This window comes from Leopardus geoffroyi, chromosome X (assembly GCF_018350155.1).
Source record: "Leopardus geoffroyi isolate Oge1 chromosome X, O.geoffroyi_Oge1_pat1.0, whole genome shotgun sequence".
Lineage (NCBI taxonomy): Eukaryota > Metazoa > Chordata > Mammalia > Carnivora > Felidae > Leopardus > Leopardus geoffroyi.
In genome coordinates, this window is record NC_059343.1 from 6,650,387 (window position 1) to 6,672,712 (window position 22,326).

Genomic DNA, 22,326 nt, shown 5'->3' on the forward strand with positions numbered 1-22,326 from the left:
CCTCCCCTCCCCCAGCCCTACAACCTGTGCTGTCTGTCTCTGAATCTGACTCCTGTGGGTACCTCAAATGAGTGGGGTCCTCCGGTGTTTGTCTTTCTGTGACGTGCTTATCTCACTTGGCGTAAGGTCCTCCAGGGTCATTCTGTGTTGGAGAATTTCTTTCCTTGTTAAGGATAAGTGACATTCCATGCGGATGTATGCCGTTTGTCCGTTCATCCATCGATAGACGCTTGGACGGTTTCCACCTTTTGGCCACTCTGAATAGGCCATGTGAACCTGGGTGTGTACTTACTTCTAGTTGTTGGGACTCTGCAAAGGCACGTGGGGGTTTGTGAGGCCTGTCGTAGGAGAAGCGGGTGGCCTGGTGGCCCTTTTCGGCCTGGAAGGCTTTGGAAGGAAAGGGCTTCTCTGTGACCGCGGGCAGGCCATGAAGGGGGTCAGAGTGCATCTGAGTTCAGGGTCCTTGGCATGGAGGGGACAGGACGCTGACTCCAGGAGTTTGTCAGGTGTTAACGGCTTGGGATATTTGTGCTGTGCTTGATGTCTGGAGGTTCCGTTGATAGTTGAAACATAATGATTTATGGAGCCTGGAAACTAGATTGAATCTGTCTGGTTTCCTGTGTCTCGCTCCCTCAGAGGTCGGCATGGCATTCATGCTGCTCTCCCAGTTGGGATCATTTCAGCCTGCTTGAGCCTTCTCTTCTTGTGGCAAAGGGTTGATGGGAGGCTCCAGTTCTGTCTTACGTATCAGTTTCCGGGATGGCATTTGATTTTGTGTTTGTTGTTGTTCGAAGGGTGTGGCGTGTCCGGAGCCCAGAGTGTCTTTGTGATCCGCCGGTGGAGCTGAGGTCTGTGTGATTGGCCCGTAGCAGGTAAAGATGGCGGGGGAAAGTTGCCTGGTGGGGTGCAAGCCGTGTGTGCACCTGCTGCGGAGAAGCAGGGCCACGGCACCTCCCCTTGGCCCGGGGGGAGGGCCGGGACGGTGGAGAGGATGGATGTCTGTTTGTGCAGAAGCTGCAGGGGAACCCGGTGCTCAGAGACCAGGAGGCTCGAGGACTGGCAGGTGAGGCTCAAGGGGATGAGAGAGTCTGAGAGTCAAATGACCGTCTTGATTTCTCTCCCGCGGTATGTCTTTCAGTGGCTGCAGCGAGGACAAGGGTAGGTTGTGTTTGGGGATGAAGAGGAACGTCTGGACTCGTGTGTGTTTGCTCACATGCACGGGGACCTCCTTGTGACCTTCACGGCAATATGGCGGATCCGTGAAGGTCGTGGGTATAACGGGGATGGCGTTGGTCTGAGAGTGACTGGGGTCAGGGAGGAAGGAGACCCCTCCATGGCGTAGCCGAGGCATTTATCAGCTTAACCTTGGTTTCCAAATCAGGAGGGGATGTTGGACAGCCTTTACTTTATGAGGCTGGTGTATGAATTCAGTGAGGTGACATAGGTGGAGATTTTGGTGCATGAGCGCTTGGTAAAGGTTAGTTTCTTTTTTTATTTTATTTTTATTTTTTAATTTATTTTGGGGGGGGGGGCGGCAGGCAGCATGCAAGCCAGGGAGGGGCAGAGAGGGAGACACAGAATCGGAGGCAGGCTCTAGGCTCTGAGCTGTCAGCACAGAGCCCGATGCGGGGCTCAAACCCACGAGCTGAGATCATGACCTGAGCTGAAGTCAGCTGCTTAACTGACTGAGCCACCTGGGCTACCCAAGGTTAATTTCTTTACTATTTTGTTTTTGTTTTTGTTTTTTTTTTTAAATTTTTTTTTTTTTTTTCAACGTTTATTTATTTTTGGGACAGAGAGAGACAGAGCATGAACGGGGGGAGGGGCAGAGAGAGAGGGAGACACAGAATCGGAAACAGGCTCCAGGCTCTGAGCCATCAGCCCAGAGCCTGACGCGGGGCTCGAACTCACGGACTGCGAGATCGTGACCTGGCTGAAGTCGGACGCTTAACCGACTGCGCCACCCAGGCGCCCCTTTACTATTTTGTTTTTATGTTTGTTTTTGAGAGCGCAGGCGCGAGTTGGGGAGGGGTAGAGAGGGAGACAGAGAATCCGAAGCCGGCTCTGCACTGACGTCGGGCTCGAACCTAGGAACTGTGAGATCACCATCTGAGGTGAAGTCGGACGCTCAGCTGATGGAGCCACCCAGGCGCCCCAGTTAGCGTCTTTAGACACGTGATGGTCCCCGCTCCCTTTTCTCTTTGTAACTAACTTCTGCTTATCCTTTAAAACTTGGCTCAGATATCACCTTCCCCGGAAGCCTCCATCTCCCACCCTCATGGCTCTGCTTCGTCCGTCTCTTGTAATACGCCAAAAGCGGTTTGTTACAGCGCTTCTGTGTTGTTTAGATACCCCGCCCCCCAAGCTGTCCTTTGTGTGGTGGCCACAGGGCCGTGTCACATCATGTCATCCGGGCATGCGGCATGTGTTCAGGCAAGTGGGGAAGACCAGGCTGGTGAATCTCCTGTCCCTCCCCTTGTTTCTCCAGATCGTGGGAAGGGCATGGCCCTGCTAATTCCAGGAATCCTTGCAGACCACGGGCTGAGAGGACACAACTGGGCCAACTCAGTGGGCCGAGGAGGGTGCCAGGGGACAGGGTCTGGCTCTGGCTAGGGTCTTAGAAGACATCCCTGGCTGCCAGCAGAACAGAATGTCCACAGGGTTTGTACGTGGACTGCAGCTGGTATTTACAGGTCAGGAACTCGGCCCAGGAAGGGTATCCGACGAGAAGTCTTGGGATTTTCCACGCTGTGGACAGAGATCCTGGGAGCCCATCATCATCGTCACCGTCCACTGTCGCGGCAGATACTTGCTGAGCGCCTCCTACGTGCCTGGGAGGGGGCGGGGTCTCGAGGGCCTCGCGCACTAGCTGTGTGACCCAGACAAAGAATCAAGCCTGGCCTGCAAGCTACCAGAAATAGTACCCTGGGGGGTAACTGAGTCCTGGGAGTCAGGCGTGCTGGACCCTGGTCGGCACCGTCCGGGGGCACCATCTGCGATCACGATCACGGTGGGAGCCGGGCTTCCTGAGGCCCTCGGGCCGTGATGGAATGTGTTCTTTGTGCTGGCCAGACCTAGGCGAGCCAGAAAGCCAGGAGGCCGTGGCTCCTTCCTGAGGTCGAAGCCTCTCTGCTGTGCTCTCCTCCTTATAGAACTCACCTCCTCCCCGTGGCGGTTGAACTGGACCCATGCCGAGAAGGTGGGAGCCGCTGAGGCAGGGGACACCAAGGGTGATTTGTGTTCACCTCAAATATGTGCTGATTTAGAAGCTGCCGCATGTTTTAGAAGTTGACAGCAGGCTGAGCTAATCACAAGCAAGTCTCCTGCAGTGGGGGCTGGGCGGGCTGGTTGTGTCCCATGAGTTTTTACTCGGGATGAAGTCGGGAGAGAAGATGGTTGTTCATTCACTCCCACGTGGGGTGTTGTTTGGAAAAGCCTCTCCTTTAGTGGCCAGCCCCAGGGAATGTTGCTGTTAAATATTTTTGCGTATCTTTCTCGTCCTTTAAAGGATGTAAAAATGCTCTTTCTTTTCTAATATTCTTTTTTTTTTTTTTTTTTTTGAGAGAGAGAGTAGGAGCAGGGGAGGGCAGAGAGACAGGGAGACACAGAAGCCGAGGCAGGCTCCAGGCTCCGAGCTGTCAGCACGGAGCCCGACGCGGGGCCCAAACTCACAAACCGTGAGATCCTGACCTGAGCCACAGTCAGATGCTTGATGGACTGAGCCACCCAGGCGTCCCCCAAAATGCTTTTTCTATCAATTTAATTAAGTGTGAGTGTGGCCTTAGTCTTTTCCCAGTTCCTAATTTTGCTTTTCTTTCTAGTCAGAAATAAAGGCAGAATGTGCTTTTTTGCTGTAAAGCGTACGTGACAAAGTGAACCTCCCTCACCAGCATCACGGAGCTTGGGAATCGGGCAACGTAAGAACAAAGCAAAACCAAACAAAAAAGCAAAAATGGGTTGGGTGGAATTTATCTATAATTAACTGTGCTAATTCAATATTGTGGAAACAAATGATCGTAAGGCCATTATGGTGCAACCGATCCGTTCGTAAATTGTTTGATCCTTGAAGTGTCAGGCACCTGATGTGGGAAAGTCAGTGTGTCGGGCTTGAGTTACCAGGACTAGGTTTGGCAATTCCGTTCTTTTTCTCTGGTGAGAGAACAAGATTTCTGCCTTGCTCTTTGAAGGTGGCAGTGAATTCAGCCCACAGATGGAGGTGGGCTTAAGGGAAATATTGTCAGAGGGCATTGTCTTAGAAGAACGGAGAAAGATTCAAAAGGAGATTAAGCATTTCTCATGGGTGAGAATTTATTCTCTGGGTTTGGCCTTCCTTTTAGGTTTGTACGCATTTATTTTTATTACGGTACATGCTGTTTAGTTAAAATTGTAAAACTTTTAGAGAGGGTACCGAGTGGTATGAGGAAGAGGTAAAAACCTCTTTCTCCCTCTTAACCCCACTTACAGGTTAACCGCTGTTGACAGTCGTGCGTTTTTTCCGGCTGTTTTACACGTAGTCATAGGCACGTATGGGTGTGTGTGCACGTACGTACATTGTCAACAGCTTGGTTCTAAATCAAAACCAAGCTGTCGGTAAAGCGGCATACATACGCATCTCGGACATGTTGGGGCTCGGGGAGACACGTACATCCCCTTGTGGGGCGCGTGACGGTCCGTTCGGGCTCTTGGTTTCAAACGACAGAGACCGCTCCTGGCCAAGTCGAGCTGACAGTCTGTCGGAACTGATGACGTGAGGGAGCAGGAGGAAACCAGGCAGCTGTACAGGACTGAGAAGCAGGAAGCAGGTAACACAGCAGCGTTCCCCGGGGCAGGAGTGCCTGGATCCCGTCAAACTGGTGTGACCAAGACCGTGGAGGAAGCTTCCCATACATCAGCGTTCCTGTGTCACTACATCAAGATGCAAAGTGTGTGTGCGCACGCGCTCATGCGATAGGTGTGCGTATCCAGCTGGTTGAACTGCAGTCGTGTGCCCACCTCTGGGCCAGACCGGACACCAAGGACAGCAGGGCTTCGGTCCCCGTGGTACGGCAGTCCTCCCACTAGGAATTGCCGTCACCAGGCGTTTGCTGTTTGTTTACTGGATGTTTGTTTACAGGTTTTGAAGGGCCCAAAGCAATGAGCTATAAGCTCCTTTGGAGTTAGCAGACACTGCAAATACCACATTCTGGGGAAAATGGGACATTTGTGAGTGAACGAACTGCCTGTGCACCTCTGTATTTTTTCCCATTTTTCTTTAAACATTTACGTATGTATGTATGTATCCACCTATCTATCTATCTATTTAGAGAGTGAGAGCTGGGGAGGAGCAGAGAGAGAGGGAGACACAGAATCAGAAGCAGGCTCCAGGCGAACTCACGGAGCTGTGAGATCACGACCTGAGCTGAAGTTGACGTTTAACTCACTCAGCCACCCAGGTGCCCTGTAATCTCTTATTCTTCTAAAAAAATTTTTTTTTTAATGTTTGTTAATTTTTTAGAGAGCATGAGCGAGGGAGGGGCAGAGAGAAAGGGAAACACAGAATCTGAAGCAGGCTCCAGGCTCTGAGCTGTCAGCACAGAGCCTGATGTGGGGCTCAAACTCACGAACCATAAGATTGTGACCTGAGCTGAAGCCAGACACTTAATCGAGTGAGCCACCCAGGCGCGCCTGTAATCTCCTATACTTAAAGACAACAACAAAATCCCAAACCAGACTTCTCCCCTACCCCTTGGCTTAGAGCCTGAGAAGGACTGAGAAAAGCATTCATCATGTTACTCAAGCCATTACTACCACCGAGCAGAAGAAATGCATGTAAAGTCTGTTGTGAGTTATTTTTTTTTAAGTTATTTATTCTGGGAGAGGGAGAGAGAGAGAGTATCAAAGTCCCAAGCAGGTTTCATGCTGTCAGCCTGGAGCTTGAAGTGGGGGTCGAACTCACGAACCATGAGATCATGACCTGAGGTGAAATCTAGGGTCAGACGCCTCACCGACTGAGCTACCCAGGCATCTCTGTTGTGAGTTATTTTTAAATGGTCCAAACTCCTGCTAATCATAAGGTACTTGCTCAGTTGAGAGCCCAGGAAATACGACCGTTGCTGTCCCATGGGATCTGTGAAGCCTTCTGGAGAGGTGGCCTGGCTGCACAGCTTTGGGATGGTCTCGTGTCCACGGAAATTCTGGCCCCGTGTTTTTCACTCTGACTCTCTGGAGCTCGACTGCACAGTGTCCGGCCTTCCTGGGTCTGCGGGGGGGAGGGGGGCGGTCACGCCTGTGCAGCCCTCGACGGGGAGGATCCAGACACAACTCGTGGGAGCGTGTGCTTAACCGTCAGTGTCGAGCTCGACACAGACACAAACTCAGTGCCTTTTGTTGTAACAAGATACGTTTGGATTACCATTTCAGTATTAAGACAGACTTCACTTGGTATTTTGTTGGAGACAAATAGTGGCCCAGTGGACCTGGCCAAGGTTTATGCACTTTTTATTCTCGGCTTTATGTGGTAAGACATTTTCGGCACATAGGAAACTGACTATGTTCATCTGTTGTTAGCATTCTGCCAAATTGGCTTTATCTCTATTGCGTGGTGGTTTTTGTCTTTCCTTTTTTTTTTTTTTTTTACCCTCTTGTGGTTCCCTGCCCCCAATCTTTGGAGAGTAAGGCTATTTTTGAATATAAAAACATTTCCATGATCCCCAAGTCCAAACTCTATGAATAGGTGTTCTCTAAAGTCACATTCCAACTCGCCTCCTAATCCATTTTATTTTCTGCTGCATTTCTGGGCTCCTCGCTACATTTGTTTACTGTTCTTAAAGTACCCCCCCCCCCCGCTTCCCCCGCCGAAGATCTGTTGGTAATGCTTACATTTATACAAAGAAAATGTCAACTTCTTAAGTAGGTTTTGTGACTGATGGTTAGCAAAGCATCCTATCTATGCTATTTTAGTATTAAGTATTTCACTATTTATTAAGCTTGGTGTGTAGGATTTTTGGTGCTCTTCTGGAGAATTACAAGGGTTTCTCCAAAGACGTGATGAAAAGAGGTCCAATTGAGACCACTTGTGATCACTTGATATATATACACTTACGTGTGTGTGATACGAGGAGTATCCTAAGGAAACAACACTCACTAATGTTGATTTATATTCACGCAAAGTAAGGAATAAAAAAGAAAGGCACGGGCGCCTGCGTGACTCAGTCGGTTAAGCGTCCAACTCTTGATTTCGGCTCAGGTCACGATCTCTTGGTTCATGGGATCGAGCCCCACATCAGGCCCTGTGCTGACAGTGTGGAGTCTGCTTGGGACCCTCCCTCCCTCCCCACTCCCCCATCTCTCCCCCCCTCCCCCGCTTCTCCCCTGCTCATGTTGTCTCTCTGTCTTTCAAAATAAATACATAAACTTTAAAAAATTCGTAAAAAATAAGACACAAAGCTTAAGGCTAAGCAGTATCAGTTTTATACAAAATACCGTGCCTTTGTCGTGCTTGAAGGTACCGGTTATCCCCTGGCCTGAGTTTCTTAGCCCAGACGACACAAAGAGCGCATTCTAGGCTCAGAAAGACCTCTTTCTCCCGGATGTGCAAGTGTAGGTTTTCCTTCCTTCTTCTCTTGCCTTCTGTCATGGCGTCCTGGGCAGCATCATGTCTTCTCTCCGGGCCCAGAGGTGGGCCGCGGGCTGTACCACCAGGAGGTGACGGCTGCCTGCCTCTGCTCCTCCAGGGCTGGGTCTCAAACAGCAGCCCCCCCCGCCCCCGGCCAAACCTGGCTCGCTGCGTGCTTTTGTGCACACTTCACGCTGACAATGGTTCTCATGGTTTTTTTTTTTAATGTTTCATTTTATTTTTTGGGAGACAGAGACAGAGCACGAGCCGGGGAGGGGCAGAGAGGGAGACACAAAATCCACAGCAGGCTCCAGGCTCTGAGCTGTCAGCACAGAGCCCGACGCAGGGCTCGAACCCACGGACTTGAGATCATGACCTGAGGCGAAGTCTCAGGTTGGACTCTCAACCGACAGAGCCACCCAGGCGCCCCTGGTTCTCACATTTTTAATTGGTTGGGGAAAAAGCATCAATCTAGCCTTTTCAGAAAGAGTCCGCCAACTCCAGCTCCATCAAATGAGACCTTTGAAACAGATGTCAGAGATCATGGGTCCCAAGTCCACCGAGGATCTAAAAGCCACTCAAATGCTTGCATTTCGCAAGTAAAAGCAAGGGGAGTTGTTCGCTCCCTCCTGTACCAGGCGGGCTCCCTGGGGACCTAGAGTTCCGCTGTCCCTGTGCTCCCTGCACAGACCTGTTCTTGTGATCCTGTCACCTGTAGGACCTGCACACCTCGCGGTTTGGACTTGGGAACAACGTGCAGCAGCTAGTTCGCTGTGGAATCTTGGAGAAAAAGAGCACTGCGCCGTTCTCCTCCCCCCCCCCCCCCACTAAGGTCCTAAAAGCAGCATGAAGGACGCTTTCATTTCCTTCGAGCTTCCGCGTGGGGCAGAGCGGCCGGGACGATGGCACACACAGATCAGATCAGACGGCTTTCTCGGGAGGCAGGGCAGAGGGGACGGCCACGGCCCCTTCCCTCGCCGTGCCCAGCCTGGTGTGGCCGTCCCAGCAGTCACTGAGCGACCCGTCCCTTCTGATCTCAGTCCCTGTCAAAGGGGCTGCGGCTCTGGGCTCCCAGAAATCGTTGTCCAGGGCCCTGCCCCCGGGTTCTGGGCCATCGCTGGAGGGAGAAAGAGGCAGACGGACGCGAGCGTGAAAATCCTTTTTGGAGTCGCCGTGAAAAGGAGAAAATGAGAGCTTTGATGTAGACTCTGTTTCCAGCACTCCATTTGATTCTTTGTCCACAAGCCGAACGAAAATAAACAGTAATTTAGAGGCAATGTTTATGTAACCTAGAAGAATGTCGGTCAAGTGCGGGGAAGATGGAATCTGGGTTAATGCAGGACCACCTCCCGAGCGCTCTCCCTGATTGCGGGCTTCGGTGGAAAGCTAATGAAAGGAAGCAATTTCGGTTTTTGTTAGACTCTTCAAAATCCCCTTGGTAAAACACGGACTTTGTTCTTTCTTCTTCTTTTTTTTTTTTTTTTTTTTTTTGCTTGGAAAAACACAGATTGTTTTTTGTGAGAGCTTATCATTTGGTCATTTTGATGGAATGTAGGTCGGAAAAGCGTGATGCAGAATGTATTGCGTTCGTAAGACCTCTCAGAGCGGATGATTCTGGCTGTGAGTCATCATAATCTGGGAAAGCACACTGCTCTTGTTCCAAGGACCGTATGCCTTAAATAATGTCAGGCCACGTTCTGTCTGGGGACGTTTTGGTGGTTTAGCCTGGCGATTCTCAGCCCGCGGCAGCTGTGTCCCCCAGGGAGCATGTGGCATTGTCTGGAGATAGTTTTGGTTGTCATAGCTCGAAGGGGGGGGAGGGGAATGTTCCTGGCATGTAGCGGGGTGTGACCAGGGATGTTGCCGCCGTCCTATAGGACACAGGATAGCCCGCACCACGAAGAATGGCCTGGCCCCAAATGTACGTAGTGTCCAAGTGTAAGCATTCTGGGCTAATGAATGTCTTAGACTCTCATCTTGTGAGTTTTTAAATGCAAGATAGTACATATATGCGTGTGTGTAGACACACATATACATACACACGTGTGCGTGCACACACAGAACGCTGCTCACTGTACACACGACGTAGGCCGTGGGACGTGTGCCCTGGAATCCGGCTTTAAGATGGATCCCCAACACTTGCCCAGAGGGTATTGTAACCTCCTGGGCATTGGCACATATATGTTGGTGATGTCGGTGACGGTGACGTGAAGACCCGTGGGCGTCTTCCGTCCTGCTCAAGGGTGCAAAGTAGAGTGGATTTCGTATTTTCAAGACGTAGTTTACAACGTTCAGATTTTTAGGGTGGCGCATTTCAACAGTTTTCTTTTGCGCGTGTAAGTAGATTATGTTGTGAGTATTCCCTTTACAGCTTCACGACCTGAGCTTCCCGGTACCAAAGCCGAGATGGGTGCAGTGGTAAAGGACTCTGATGCAGACACACAGCCCCCTATCAATGTGGAGGAAGAATTGTGCGGGCACATGGTCGTTTTGGGAAACACGTGTGTTCCGGGATGTTTGTGGAGAGTGTATAGGATCTCTCTCCGTGTTCAGCGTTGCATATGGAGGTCACAAAGCAGAGAACGACAGATTCATGGCACAGACACTTCGCGAGCACAGTAGGCCAGGTGCTCAGCAGGCACTGGAGTTGTGGAGCGTAGTTTTCCAAACCCTCGAGACCCTTACATCTGGTTGGAGAGGCACGTGAGACCCTCACATCTGGTCGGACGGGCGGGTGAGACCCTCAGATCAGGTCGGAGGGACGGGTGAGACCCTCAGATCGGGTCGGAGGGGCAGGTGAGACCCTCAGATCCGGTCGGAGGGGCGGGTGAGACCCTCAGATCCAGTCGGAGGGGCGGGTGAGACCCTCAGATCTGGTCGGAGGTGCAGATGAGACCCTCACATCTGGTCGGAGAGGCACGTGAGACCATCAGATTTGGTCGGAGGGGCAGGTGAGACCCTCAGATCCAGTCGGAGGGACAGATGAGACCCTCAGATCTGGTCGGAGGGGTGGGTGAGACCCTCAGATCTGGTCGGAGAGGTGGGTGAGACCCTCAGATCCAGTCGGAGGGGCAGGTGAGACCTTCAGATCTGGTCAAGGGGCAGGTGAGACCCTCAGATCGGGTCGGAGGTGCAGATGAGACCCTCACATCTGGTCGGAGAGGCATGTGAGACCATCAGATTTGGTCGGAGGGGCAGGTGACACCCTCAGATCCAGTCGGAGGGGCAGATGAGACCCTCAGGTCTGGTAGGAGGGGCAGATAAGACCCTCAGATCTGGTCGGAGAGGTGGGTGAGACCCTCAGATCCAGTCGGAGGGGCAGGTGAGACCTTCAGATCTGGTCAAGGGGCAGGTGAGACCCTCAGATCCAGTCGGAGGGGCAGGTGAGACCTTCAGATCTGGTCAAGGGGCAGGTGAGACCCTCAGATCGGGTCGGAGGTGCAGATGAGACCCTCACATCTGGTTGGAGAGGCACGTGAGACCATCAGATTTGGTCGGAGGGGCAGGTGAGACCCTCAGATCTGGTCGGAGAGGCGCGTGAGACCCTCAGATCTGGTCGGAGGGGCAGATGAGACCCTCAGATCTGGTCGGAGGGGTGGGTGAGACCCTCAGAGCCAGTCGGAGGGGCAGATGAGACCCTCAGATCTGGTCGGAGGGGTGGGTGAGACCCTCAGATCGGGTCGGAGGTGCAGATGAGACCCTCACATCTGGTCGGAGAGGCACGTGAGACCCTCAGATCTGGTCGGAGGGGCAGATAAGTACCGGAGGCTCCATTGCAGGGATCAGAGCTGCAGGGAAGGTGTGGACGTCACTGGGCACCGGGTAAGGACCTGCTGGACGTGTGGGTGCCGGGCCCTTAGATGAGGGAGGAGCTGAGGTGTGTGGTGTCCGGGACGAGGTGGGGCCCCTGCCCACGTGGTGCGTACCTTGGCCTTGCTTGTCCAGGGGTCCTCAGATAGGCCTCCGTCTGGGTCTGTAAATGTCGCGGTTGCGTTTATCCTGCCTTCGAGATACGACATTTCTGGTTTGGGTGTTTTAGGGCAAAGGGGGCGGGAGGTGTTTGGGGACTGAGCTGAGCTTTGAGGAAGATGGCGGTGGTGTTCACTGGAGAGGGAGCGGTCTAGAATTGAGGTGCCAGCCTTCCTGCTGGGTGGGTCTGCGGTCTTGGGAAAACCATCCGGCCCCAGTCCATGTATCCGTGATTGGGGGAGAGCAGTGCGTGTGGGGAATAAACGAATAAGGCGACAGTAAGTGTTTGGTGCCTTCTGAGGTCAAGCTCGTGGGAGTTGGAGCTGGCCGGGTTTGCACCCACCTCTGGTTCCTGATATCAGGCCAGCCTAAACTGTGAAGTGTGCCAGGCAGAGCTCACACGTGCCCACCCCCTCGACCACAGTCCCCTACCAAAGAGCGGTTCTCACTACTGGTCAGAGTCCTAAAAATAGCACTCCCGTCTCCAGCCGCTCTTTCCCCTGCCATCACCACGTGCTTCTCTCATGCTGCGGCGACTCTGGGTGCTCTTCCCATTTCTTAAGGTGGCCCTTGATCGTGGTGGCAGGCAGAGCAGTGGCCCTCGGAAGGTGTCCAGTCCTAGTCCTGGAACCTGTGAGCGTGTCTCCAGGATCTTGAGATGGGGAGGTTTTCTGGTCGTGTGGGCCACAGTCGCCACTGAGACGCCTCCACGTGGAGGAGGAGAGAAGCAGGAGGGTCAGAATCCGAGAGAGGAGGGTGTGCGCTGGAGCAGAGGCCGGAGGCATGGGGGCCCACGGGCCACGGGATGCCGGCGGCCTCCAGACGCTGGACACGCTGAGGAAACGGACTCTGCCCTGGAGCCTCAGAAGGAGGCTCTGCCCCTCTGACCTGCTCCAGACATCTGGCCTCCAGAACCCAGAGAACAAATCTGGGTAGCTTGAAGCAGCTAAGTTGATGCTAATTTGTTACAACAGCCATAGGAAACCAACACCATGCACAAACCAGAGGTGTTAACAGTCCAGAGTTGAGTGTACTGGGACCAGGGGGTCCATGTAAGAAGTGGACAAAAGATCAGGGTCCAGGACTTCTGCTCGATGGCCTCTTCCTCCTCTTTCAGTGAGAACACAGCCTGGCAGTGAGATGGGTCACCTGTTTATTGTCCTTCTCATTGACCCTACCACGACGGACCACATCTGAACATGTTCTTTTATTTATTTGTTTGTTTGTTTGTTTGTTTGTTTGTTTGTTTTGAGAGAAAGAGAGGGCTTGCCCGAGCGTGGGAGGAACAGAGAGAAGGAGAGAGAGAATCCCAAGCAGGCTCTGCTCTCTGTGCAGAGCTCGGCGCGGGGCTCGATCCCACGAACGATGAGATCATGACCTGAGCCGATACCAAGAGTTGGACACTCAATCGACCGAACCACCCAGGTGCCCCTGGACAGGTTCTTTTCAAGAACCTGGGCAAACAATAATCCTACAAAATTCTGATTTTATAGTGAGGGTTCAGCCTGAAAAAGAAGAGTATACTCCACAGAAAAAGCTGAAATTAAAGTGGGTGAGTTACAGACATCTTTTTAACAATGCTGAAGTTCACGCTTGTCTGGAAGAAAAGCTCTACAACAGGTTCATTAGCTACTGGGCAGTTTTAAAAATATATTTCACTGTCATTCTTGAAGCTTCGTCATGTGTCACAACAGAAAATTGAATTTTGTAATCCACTTATTGAATTTAAAATCCACTTATATTGAATTTAAAATCCACTTAAACTAGGGTTTCAGGTGTTAGTATTCTTGACTCCTAATAAGCAGATATTCTAGTGAGTTTCATCTTCTGGGTTCTGTTGTGACTGCCACAAGAAGCGTTTTATGTATTTCGATTTTCATCGCAAAGCAGCTGAAAATTATGTTATGTATAAATGTGACTCGATTCAATAAAATTTATTGTTCAGGCATAATTTGAATTAGAAAGGCCTTCTATATGCCTCTTACCAAGTTAGATTGTGCAATTATGCTTTTGACGCTAGAGGAAATGTACTTATTTAAAGTATAAAATCCTTTTTATCAGAGCAAATGAAGTTTGTTTTTTTTTTTGAATTGGAAATTTCTCTAGTTTTTTGATCATACAGTAACAGTGTAACAGTATATTTTGTTTAGTGTTTATACACACAATCGTAGGTAATCTTTGCTTCAAGGATCTTAGGGTTTTTTTTTTTTTTAGAAAAACAGCTTTACTGAGGCATCGTTTGCAACATTCACCTGCTAGAGATGTACAATTCAGTGATTTTTAGTAAATTCACAGTCATGCAGGTATTATCACAGTGCAGTTTCAGAACATTTATCGGCCCCAAAAGACACCCCGTGTCCACCAACAGTCCGTCTTCCCCTCCCTGCCAGGACCTAGCAACCCTTTATCTTTGTGTATCTATGGATTTGTCTCTTCTGGACATTTCAAATAAATGGAGTCGTACAGTATGTGTATTTTGTGTCTGATTCCTTTTGTTTAGTATGATGCTTTTCAGAGTTCATCCATGGTGTAGCATGAGTCAGTATTGTGCTTTTTTTTATTGTTGAAGATACTCTCTTATTAGGCACGGACCACATTTTGCTTATCCACTTGTCATTTGATGGACATGTGGGCTCTTTCCCCTTTTGACTATTAAAAATAAGCTGCCTTGAAGATTTGTATACAGGTTTTTGTATGCACCTATGTTTTCACTTTTCTTGGGCATATTCCTAAGAGTGGAATTGCTTGGCCATGTGAATTCTGTGTTTCACTTTTCAAGGAACTGCCAGATGGTTTTCCAGAGTGGCTGCACTGTTTTACATTCCCACCCATGATGGATGAGCATTCCAGTTTCTCCGTATCCTCACCAACACTTGTTATCATTTTGCAAAGAAATTTCTGAACCTCTGTTATAATGCCCACAAGTGTCACCTGTTGAGTACTTAGGAAATTAGGGATTTTCATTACCTGCCTTAGAGTCCACAAACCCCTTAAAGAAAGAAGCTAAGGGGCGCCTGGGTGGCACAGTGGATTGAGCATCCGACTTGGGCTCAGGTCATGATCTCACGGTTCGTAAGTTCAAGCCCCATGTCTGGCTCTGTGCTGACAGCTCAGAGCCTGGAGCCTGCTTCTGATTGATTCTGTGTCTCCCTCTCTCTCTGCCCCTCCCCTGCTCAGGCTCTGTCTGTCTCTCTCCAAAATAAATGAATATTAAAAATAATTTTTTTTAATTAAAAAAAATAATAAAAAAAAAACAGCTGGGCCGGACGTATGCATCTGTGCATTGTATTAAGTCTGTCCTAAAGGTGGTTCTGCATGGATGAGACAAAAAGGGATTAACAAGTGATTTCCAACACAAAAAGGATTGTGGGGCTCTGCTTGCCCAGGGACTGCGGAGACAGGGCTTGGACCCAAAGGATGAGTGCTGAGTGAGTCCTGGTTTTGTGCCACTTGTCCGGGGAGGTAAGTCCCCAGATGTAGTGAAGCTCGTTTCTGGGTCATTAACCCTTGTTCTGTGCTTCCAAATTCCATCGGCAGCCTTCATTTGCCCATGTCACGTAACCTAATGTGTTCACAGCTTCTAGAGATTAGGATGCCCTGGAAGAGTCGCTTGGGTAGTTCAGGGACAGGCTGAAGTTTGGCACGAAGGCAGGTTTTCAGCCAGGAAGCTCTAACGGAGGGAGGACAACAGCACCGCGGTTGGTTGGCTCTGCAGCGTCCTGTGGGAGGCGCTGTAGAGACCGTGCTTGCTTGTAATGTAAACCCGCAGACCTCAAACTATCCCTTGCGGTGATTACAGGGAATATAGTCTACTGTTTCTAAAACAGGGTGCTGAGGGCCCTAAGATGGTATGACTGGAGCACGGTGGGAACTCAACGGCAAGAAAAAGGGTGTGTGAGTTTCTGATCGCTGCTGCGACAGGTGACCACAAGCTCGGTGGCTTAAAACAACACAAATGTATTATAGTTCTGGAGGTCACAAGTCCAAAGTGGGTCTCACTGGACAAAAATGGAGAAATCCACAGGGCCGCTTTGTTTTCTGCAGCTCCTAGAGGAAAATCTTTATTTTGCTTTGTTTTGTAATTGCCTTCCCCACTTCTCGAGGCTGCCTGCAATCCTTGGCTCCTGACTCCTTCCTTCGTCTTCAGAGTCAGCAGATAGCTGAAGTTTTCTCACGTTGCGTCACTCTGACACGGGCTGTTTTGCAGCCCCATTTAAAGGGGTCCCCTGAGTACTTTGGGTGTGTTTGTCACTTCTTTTTTAAGGTCAGATTAGTAGCCCGAATTCCATCCGTCACGTTTATTCGCCCATGTTGTGCCACCGGATATGTTCACAGGTAGTAGGATGTGCACAGCTTGGGTGGGGAGGGGTGTTACTCTGCTCAGCACAGGTTGTCTGCTTACGGTATGGTGATAATTTATTCCTGATGGTATTATCAGCCCTGCCCCCTGCTTTTCTCGCTGTGTAGGAACGAGCACTTCCGGCAGGCCATGTAATGACCTTGGGTTTGTTTTCTGGAGCACAGTACTCTGGAGCTGGTAATGAGGTCCACCAGATCTCTGCTTTAGGAAGATTCCTGCAGTTTTCTGGATTTGCAGGGGGAAAGATCAGGAGAAGGGAGGCTGTATGCAATCCTTCAGAAGCCAGGTACCATGTAGGGGAGTGGCAGTGAACATGGAGAGATGCAATGTTAGAGGCTTATGGGGTCGAAATGATAGGCCTTGGCATCTGATTGAGGGAATGTGGGGAGGGGGTGGCAGAGAGAAAGGAATGGGGCCAAGATGGGAGCAGCAGAGTTTGGGTCTGGGGGTGCAGGGTAACATTTGGTGTATAAAAAGACATAGTAATGCGAGTCTGGGAAGAAAGTGAAGATTGCATTTGAAATAGTGACCTTCAGGTGCTGGACAGGGATCCACGTGGAGATAGGAGGCAGGCGGAGGAAATACTGCCTTGAAACAGAGCTTCAGGATTACCTACAAAGAGGGCCGCCGTCGGGAGATGGTGTTATAGGGGAGCAAAGCTAGAGGAAAAAGATTCAAGAACAGAGCGCTGGGAAAGTGTTTCATGGATGAGGTGATGAACCAGAGAAACAGTCTGAGAGAGAGGGGTAATGAAACAGAAAGAGGTCGACTCATTCGGCACGTATTTATTGAGCGACTATTGTTTGCCAGGTCCTGAAGAAATAAAGACAGATGCAGTTCCTGCCCTCGGTAGAGTTTACGGTCCAGCTCAGTTGTTCTGGACCCACTCACCTGGGTGTGTGGCCATTATAGTAGCTGGTGACAGGCGAACAGTAGTGCCAGATGTCCCCGAGGAGCGGGGAGGATGAAATGTCATTATGTTTGTTGGCGTTATTATGTCAAGATAGCAGATGGAGGAACCTTCCTTTGACGATTCTCGTTCTAGGCAAGGGCCCTTCCTACACACTTCGCCGTGTTAGAACCTCCAGGTTTTTTTTTTAATGTTTGCTTATTTTTGAGAGAGAAGAAAGAACATGAGTGGGGGAGGGGCAGAGAGCGAGAGGGAGACACAGAATCTGAAGCAGGCTCTAGGCTTCGAGCTGTCAGCATGGAGCCCCTTGTGGGGTTCAAACCCACGAACCGTGAGAGATCATGACCTGAGCCGAAGTTGGACGCTTAACCGACTGAGCCACCCAGGTGCCCCAGAAGCTCCAGGTTTAAAGACTCCCTGCTTCTTTATACAGAAACTTGTGTCTAGGACCTTGACATTCCTAGTTTGTCATTCCAGATCCTAGGCAATCTCAGTTGCTGACTTGTCTCTAATATCTAGAGTCGTCACATAATTTCTTCTCCCCGTCGGGACACTTTTGAGAGCGAAAGGCAGTACTGTTCTTCATAACCTTGAACAACAGGCATCAGCCAGAATCCTTTCAAGCCAAAGACAAGTGGATACGTTGATGTCTTGAAATGAGTCATAGTTAGCACATTAAGTTTGTCCTGAAATTCTCAACTCAAATTTGTGAAAAAGCTGGTTTTTTTAAAAAGGTTTGTTTATTTTGAGAGAGAGTGTGATGGGGGGAGGGGCAGAGAGAGGGAGAGAGAGAATCCCTAGTGGGCGACACTGTCAGCACAGAGTCCGACCCGGGGGCTTGATCTCATGAACCGTGAGATCGTGACCTGAGCCACCCAAGGGTTGGACGCTTAACTGGCTGAGACACCCGGGCCCCCCGGGGGCAAGTTTTAACGCCAGATGGTTTGTAATGGTTTCCCAGCAAGCCTGGAAGTGCGTTCATACACACTCATTCAGGCACAGTTTCCGGGCTGTTTTCAGTTTTCTCGTGTGCGCTGTGTTCTGCACATTCCTACAGACCCTGCCGTGATGGCCGGGAGGACACGCCCTCTCAGGATGTCACCGACATGCTGCCACGATGCAGTCTTCCCGTTGGGTGTTTCTTCCCTGAACATGAGGTAATGAGAGCGTAGCTTTCTCTTGTCCCCAAGTTGGCCCTCGAAATTTTTCCACGCTTAAAAATTAGTTATTTTATTAGGCATTGCTTAAAATAACAAGTTGAATGCCGCGGAGAAAACATTGGTCTAGTCTATACCAGTTGAGCGTACGACTCTTGATTTCGGCTCAGGTCATAGGTGATCCTGGGTTGTGGGATAGAGCCCCGCGTGGGGCTCTGCACTGAGCGTGGAGCCTGCTTTCTCCTCTCTGTCTCTGTCTCTGTCTCTCTCTCTCTCTCTCTCCCCCCCCCCTCCCTCTCTCTCTCCCTCCCTCCCTCCCTCCCTCCACCCCATCCCCTGTTTGCACTCTCTCTCTAAAACTACAACAACAAAATCACAATATGATACAAATGGCATTTTTTTTTTGGCATTGAAATGTGTTCATTATATACTGTAGTGCGTTGCTGTGACCTCAGGGGACCTGCAGCCCACTTGGGACTTGGAGCGCGTCTAAAACGTGTCCTTGGAGTCGTGCGGGCTGCGCGGAGACGTGCACACCACCGCCATGTTGTTTGTACCCCCTCAGACTTGATTTATTTATCTCCCTGTGCTTCGGTGTCGTGCGATTAGATCCCATTGAGAATTATTTTAAGAAGCAGCCCGATGAAACGTCTCCTGGACCCCACTGACTGAGAATAGAGTTGTACGGAGTGCACGCGTTCCTTCCTCTCGGGGGCCCATGGGAGAAATTGTGCACATGCTTCATTTTTGGGATACAAATATCTACTCGTACTTGTTTCTTTGAATAGATGTCTGGGAAACTCCAGAAACCGATTTTAGCTCCGTGCAACCAATGTAAACTTGTGTCTGCTGGTAGGCTTTGCCTACGTCCTCATCTGTCAGTTCTAGCTCCTTCTTCGCGCCATTACCTTCCGTTTGCCCTGATTTCCCCCAGTTAATTATTTTAGTTTTGCCATTGTGCGTATTTGGAACCCACTTCAAGTGTTTTTCTTTCTCCGGGTGGAGAATTACTAAGTATTTCAGTGAATGAGAGCAGTGTGGTTTTCTTGGAGGTTGTTGGCTCACGACAGCTTTTGAATTCTCATGTGTTAGTAGCATCTTATTTTAATCTGGCTGCTTCCCGCTGAAATGCATCGGGCAGAGCATATTTCTAAATTTAGTGTGAGGGAGACTCGGTCAAAAGCAGCTGGCCAGCGGACCCGGGGTAAAGCTTTCTAGGTCTTTCAAGTCTGAAAATTAAACTTCTGTAAAATCACTTTATGAAAGAAAGATTCGTAGCAATTAGCAGCACTCTGGAATCACTTGATTGTCCTGGGAAAAAACTCACACCATTTAAAAAAACAAATTCTCCGGCTTGAAGTTACCTCGAACGGAGCGGAAGTTCTTTTTCTATCTCTGGCAGCAAGGTGCAGCGGTTTCCTCTAAACTCCATTGAAAACAGGACCTTGGGGCCCCGGATGTGCTCCATAACTTTTGTCGAAAAGCAGGAAGTGAAAATGAGGTTATGGAAGTAAAAGTTCTTCAATGTCTGCCACTAAACCAGGTATAAAGAATTAGCACGGGGGCGCCTGGGTGGCTCGGTCGGTTGAGCGTCCGACTTCGGCTCAGGTCACGATCTCGCGGTCTGTGAGTTCGAGCCCCGCATTGGGTTCTGTGCTGACGGCTCGGAGCCTGGAGCCTGCTTCGGATTCTGTGTCTCCCTCTCTCTCTGCCCCTCCCCTGCTCATGCTCTGTCTCTGTCTCTCTCTCAGAAATAAATAAAACATTTAAAAAAATTTTAAGAATTAGCACAGAGAGAATTTGTTTCTCGATTTACGAGAAGGAAAGCTTGGGAATAACTTGTTGGGATCAGCTCAGTGCCTCGGCTGCCCTCCGTTAGTCACCGCTAGTGCCGACGGTCTCCCACAGGTCAGGGGCCACGCCGTGTATCTTAGCGTGACTCCCGGGTCGTCATCTGTGGCCACACGTCTGCTTCGTGACAAGGCTGTGAACTGATTGCATCATGCATGGACTACGATGACAAGGGCAGTTTTGGCGAACACTTGCCTAGTTTCCGCTGTGTGCCAGGGAGGGTTCTCTGCTCTGTTTGTGTATGAAGGGCGGTGTGTACCCCTGACGTCGTCATGAGGGTTCACCTACGCACCTGGCGCAGAGGAGGACCTGGGGTGCGAGGATGCCCGACCCCAGGATATGCACGCAGCTGGCACGGGGAGCTGGGCGGTTCTCGCGGAGCCCTCTGGCCCCAGTGTCCGTGCTGGTAATCGCCTGGCTCATTTGTCGGTGTGGAAGCAGAGGAGTGCGCCTGGAGGACACACGTCTGGGGACCAGGCTTGGGTTCCGGGGAGAGCTTGCCGAGAGGGTAGCATGCACGAGTGATGCAGAGACGTTAGCCGTGATGCAGTACTTGGACTTGGACGTATGGTTCTTTCAAAGGGTGCAAAGCTGGGGAGTGTGAAACCAGTTAGGAGGGCTTGTGCATAGCCCGGGCAGAAGCTGGGGGCGTGGTGTTCTTTTTGAGGTGGTTGTCGTAGGGACTGACCTGTACGTTGTAGGATGTGTAACAGTGCCCCTGGTCTCTACCTACTACGTGCCAGGAACCCTTCTTCCCCCGTTGCAGCAACCTAAAATGTCTCTGCCCATTGCCAGTGTCTCTTGGGGGAGGGCATAATCACCCCCAATAGAAAACCTCTGGTCTAAATGCTGGGGGCAGGAGTGACCCACAGTGTAAACCACAACAGAATTCCCAATGGCCTCTCCTCCCAGCTGTTGAATTTGACACTTAAAAATTCCAGGGCCGTCCGGCTGGCCGCCTGGCTAGCATGTGACTCTCCATCTCAGGATCATGAATGAGTCTGAGCCCCGTGTTGGGTGTAGAGATTCCTCAAATAAAAACTTAAAAAAAAATCAATTTTTGGAAAAGTCTCGGGCTTAAAAATCCTTTTGAAGGCATCTGTTTCCAAAGGGGCATAGAAAGTTGGGGATTTCTATGGGGATTAGAAAGTTGGGTATTTGGGGGTTTACCTTTATAAGAGTTGTTCAGCTTTTTTTTCTTTTTCCTTAAACGTTCATTTATTTCTTTTGAGAGAGAGTGTGTGCATGTGAGTGTGGGGGAGGGTCAGAAAGAAAGAACAAGAATCCTAAGCAGGCCCCGTGTGATCCCACGATTCACGAACCGTGAGATCATGACCTGAGCTGAGATCAAGAGTCAGAAGCTTAACCAACTGAGCCACCCAGGCGCCCCCACCTTCTTTCATTATAGTGAAACTCCAGTATGTTTGTTTAAGAGTGTTGGGGTTTTTTAGTCTTGATTTGATGTGAATTTTTATGTAGGGCATCTTCCTGATCTGAGTATGGAGGTAACACTTAAAGGACGATGCTTGGTGACCAGAAACAGATGTGTGGATGTGTGTATGTTTTAATACTTAGTTCTTAAATGAGCAGATCATTGACACTGGTGTCCCAGATTTTGGAGTATGTATGTAAGCAAATAATTGAATGTAATTGTTTTACAAAACGGATCTGCCTGCAGCATTGTTAACTGAAATTGAAGACAGTATGATTGACCTTTCCAGGTGACTGGGAGATAGCAGGTGTTTGCAAATGATAGAAACTGAAATGTGATCACTAGGGCCGTATGATGTTCAGAGACTTTTAATCATAATTTCAGTGAACAGATAACACGCTTGACAATTACATTTAAAATTATGCTCAATGCTCACTGCAAAATGTGGAGGCAGTACTTTGGGAGATGAGGAAGAGGTTCAGTGGATTCTTTCCTACCTCATGATGCACGATGCCCTCTATAAACAAAAAACTGAATAGAGTCACCTGAAGATTATCTTCATACAGTTTAGTATTGTATCTGTGGGGAGGGATTCATGGCTGTTGACTGACAGTTTGCTAAGTAAGAAAGATCATGTTCTCCTAATACTTTAATATGTCTTCTTTAAATGTTGTGGTTATTTTTCTCTCACTGAAGATCAGATCAGTTTCATGCCACTAAATGAAATTTAATCGCTCGTTCTAATTTAAATAATAATTGCTTAGAGGCAAATATTGTACGACTGATAGCTTATTAAAGTTTGCTGTGGGTTTGTTTTTTTCCGTTGCCATTGGCTCTAGATTCTAGATAGATTATATAATTATAAGCCCAGTCAAGTCATGCCATTACCTTGTATCAGATTTTCACGTGACAAGCCGTATTTGGGTCTTTCTGTATGAACTCTGCTTGGTATATCATAGTGTGAGTCAGGAAAGAGCCTTTCGTTTGTTGTGAGCGGCATATGGTTGCCTCTGTTGGGGTGGGGTGGTGGGTGAATGATACGTGTGCCTATCT

General features: G+C 49.8%; 1 protein-coding gene across 5 annotated transcripts in view; it reads left to right on the forward strand.

Annotated features, from left to right (window-relative positions):
* Positions 1–22,326, forward strand: part of TBL1X (transducin beta like 1 X-linked) — a 242,848-nt gene that overhangs the window by 60,868 nt on the left and 159,654 nt on the right. For 3 of the 5 annotated variants that reach the window (XM_045472429.1, XM_045472432.1, XM_045472427.1), the window contains exon 2: positions 795–872. The exons of the other annotated variants lie outside the window; for them this stretch is intronic. The gene's annotated coding sequence lies outside the window, so the exon portion shown is untranslated. The remainder of the gene's footprint in view (positions 1–794; positions 873–22,326) is intronic. 5 annotated transcript variants of the gene reach the window in all.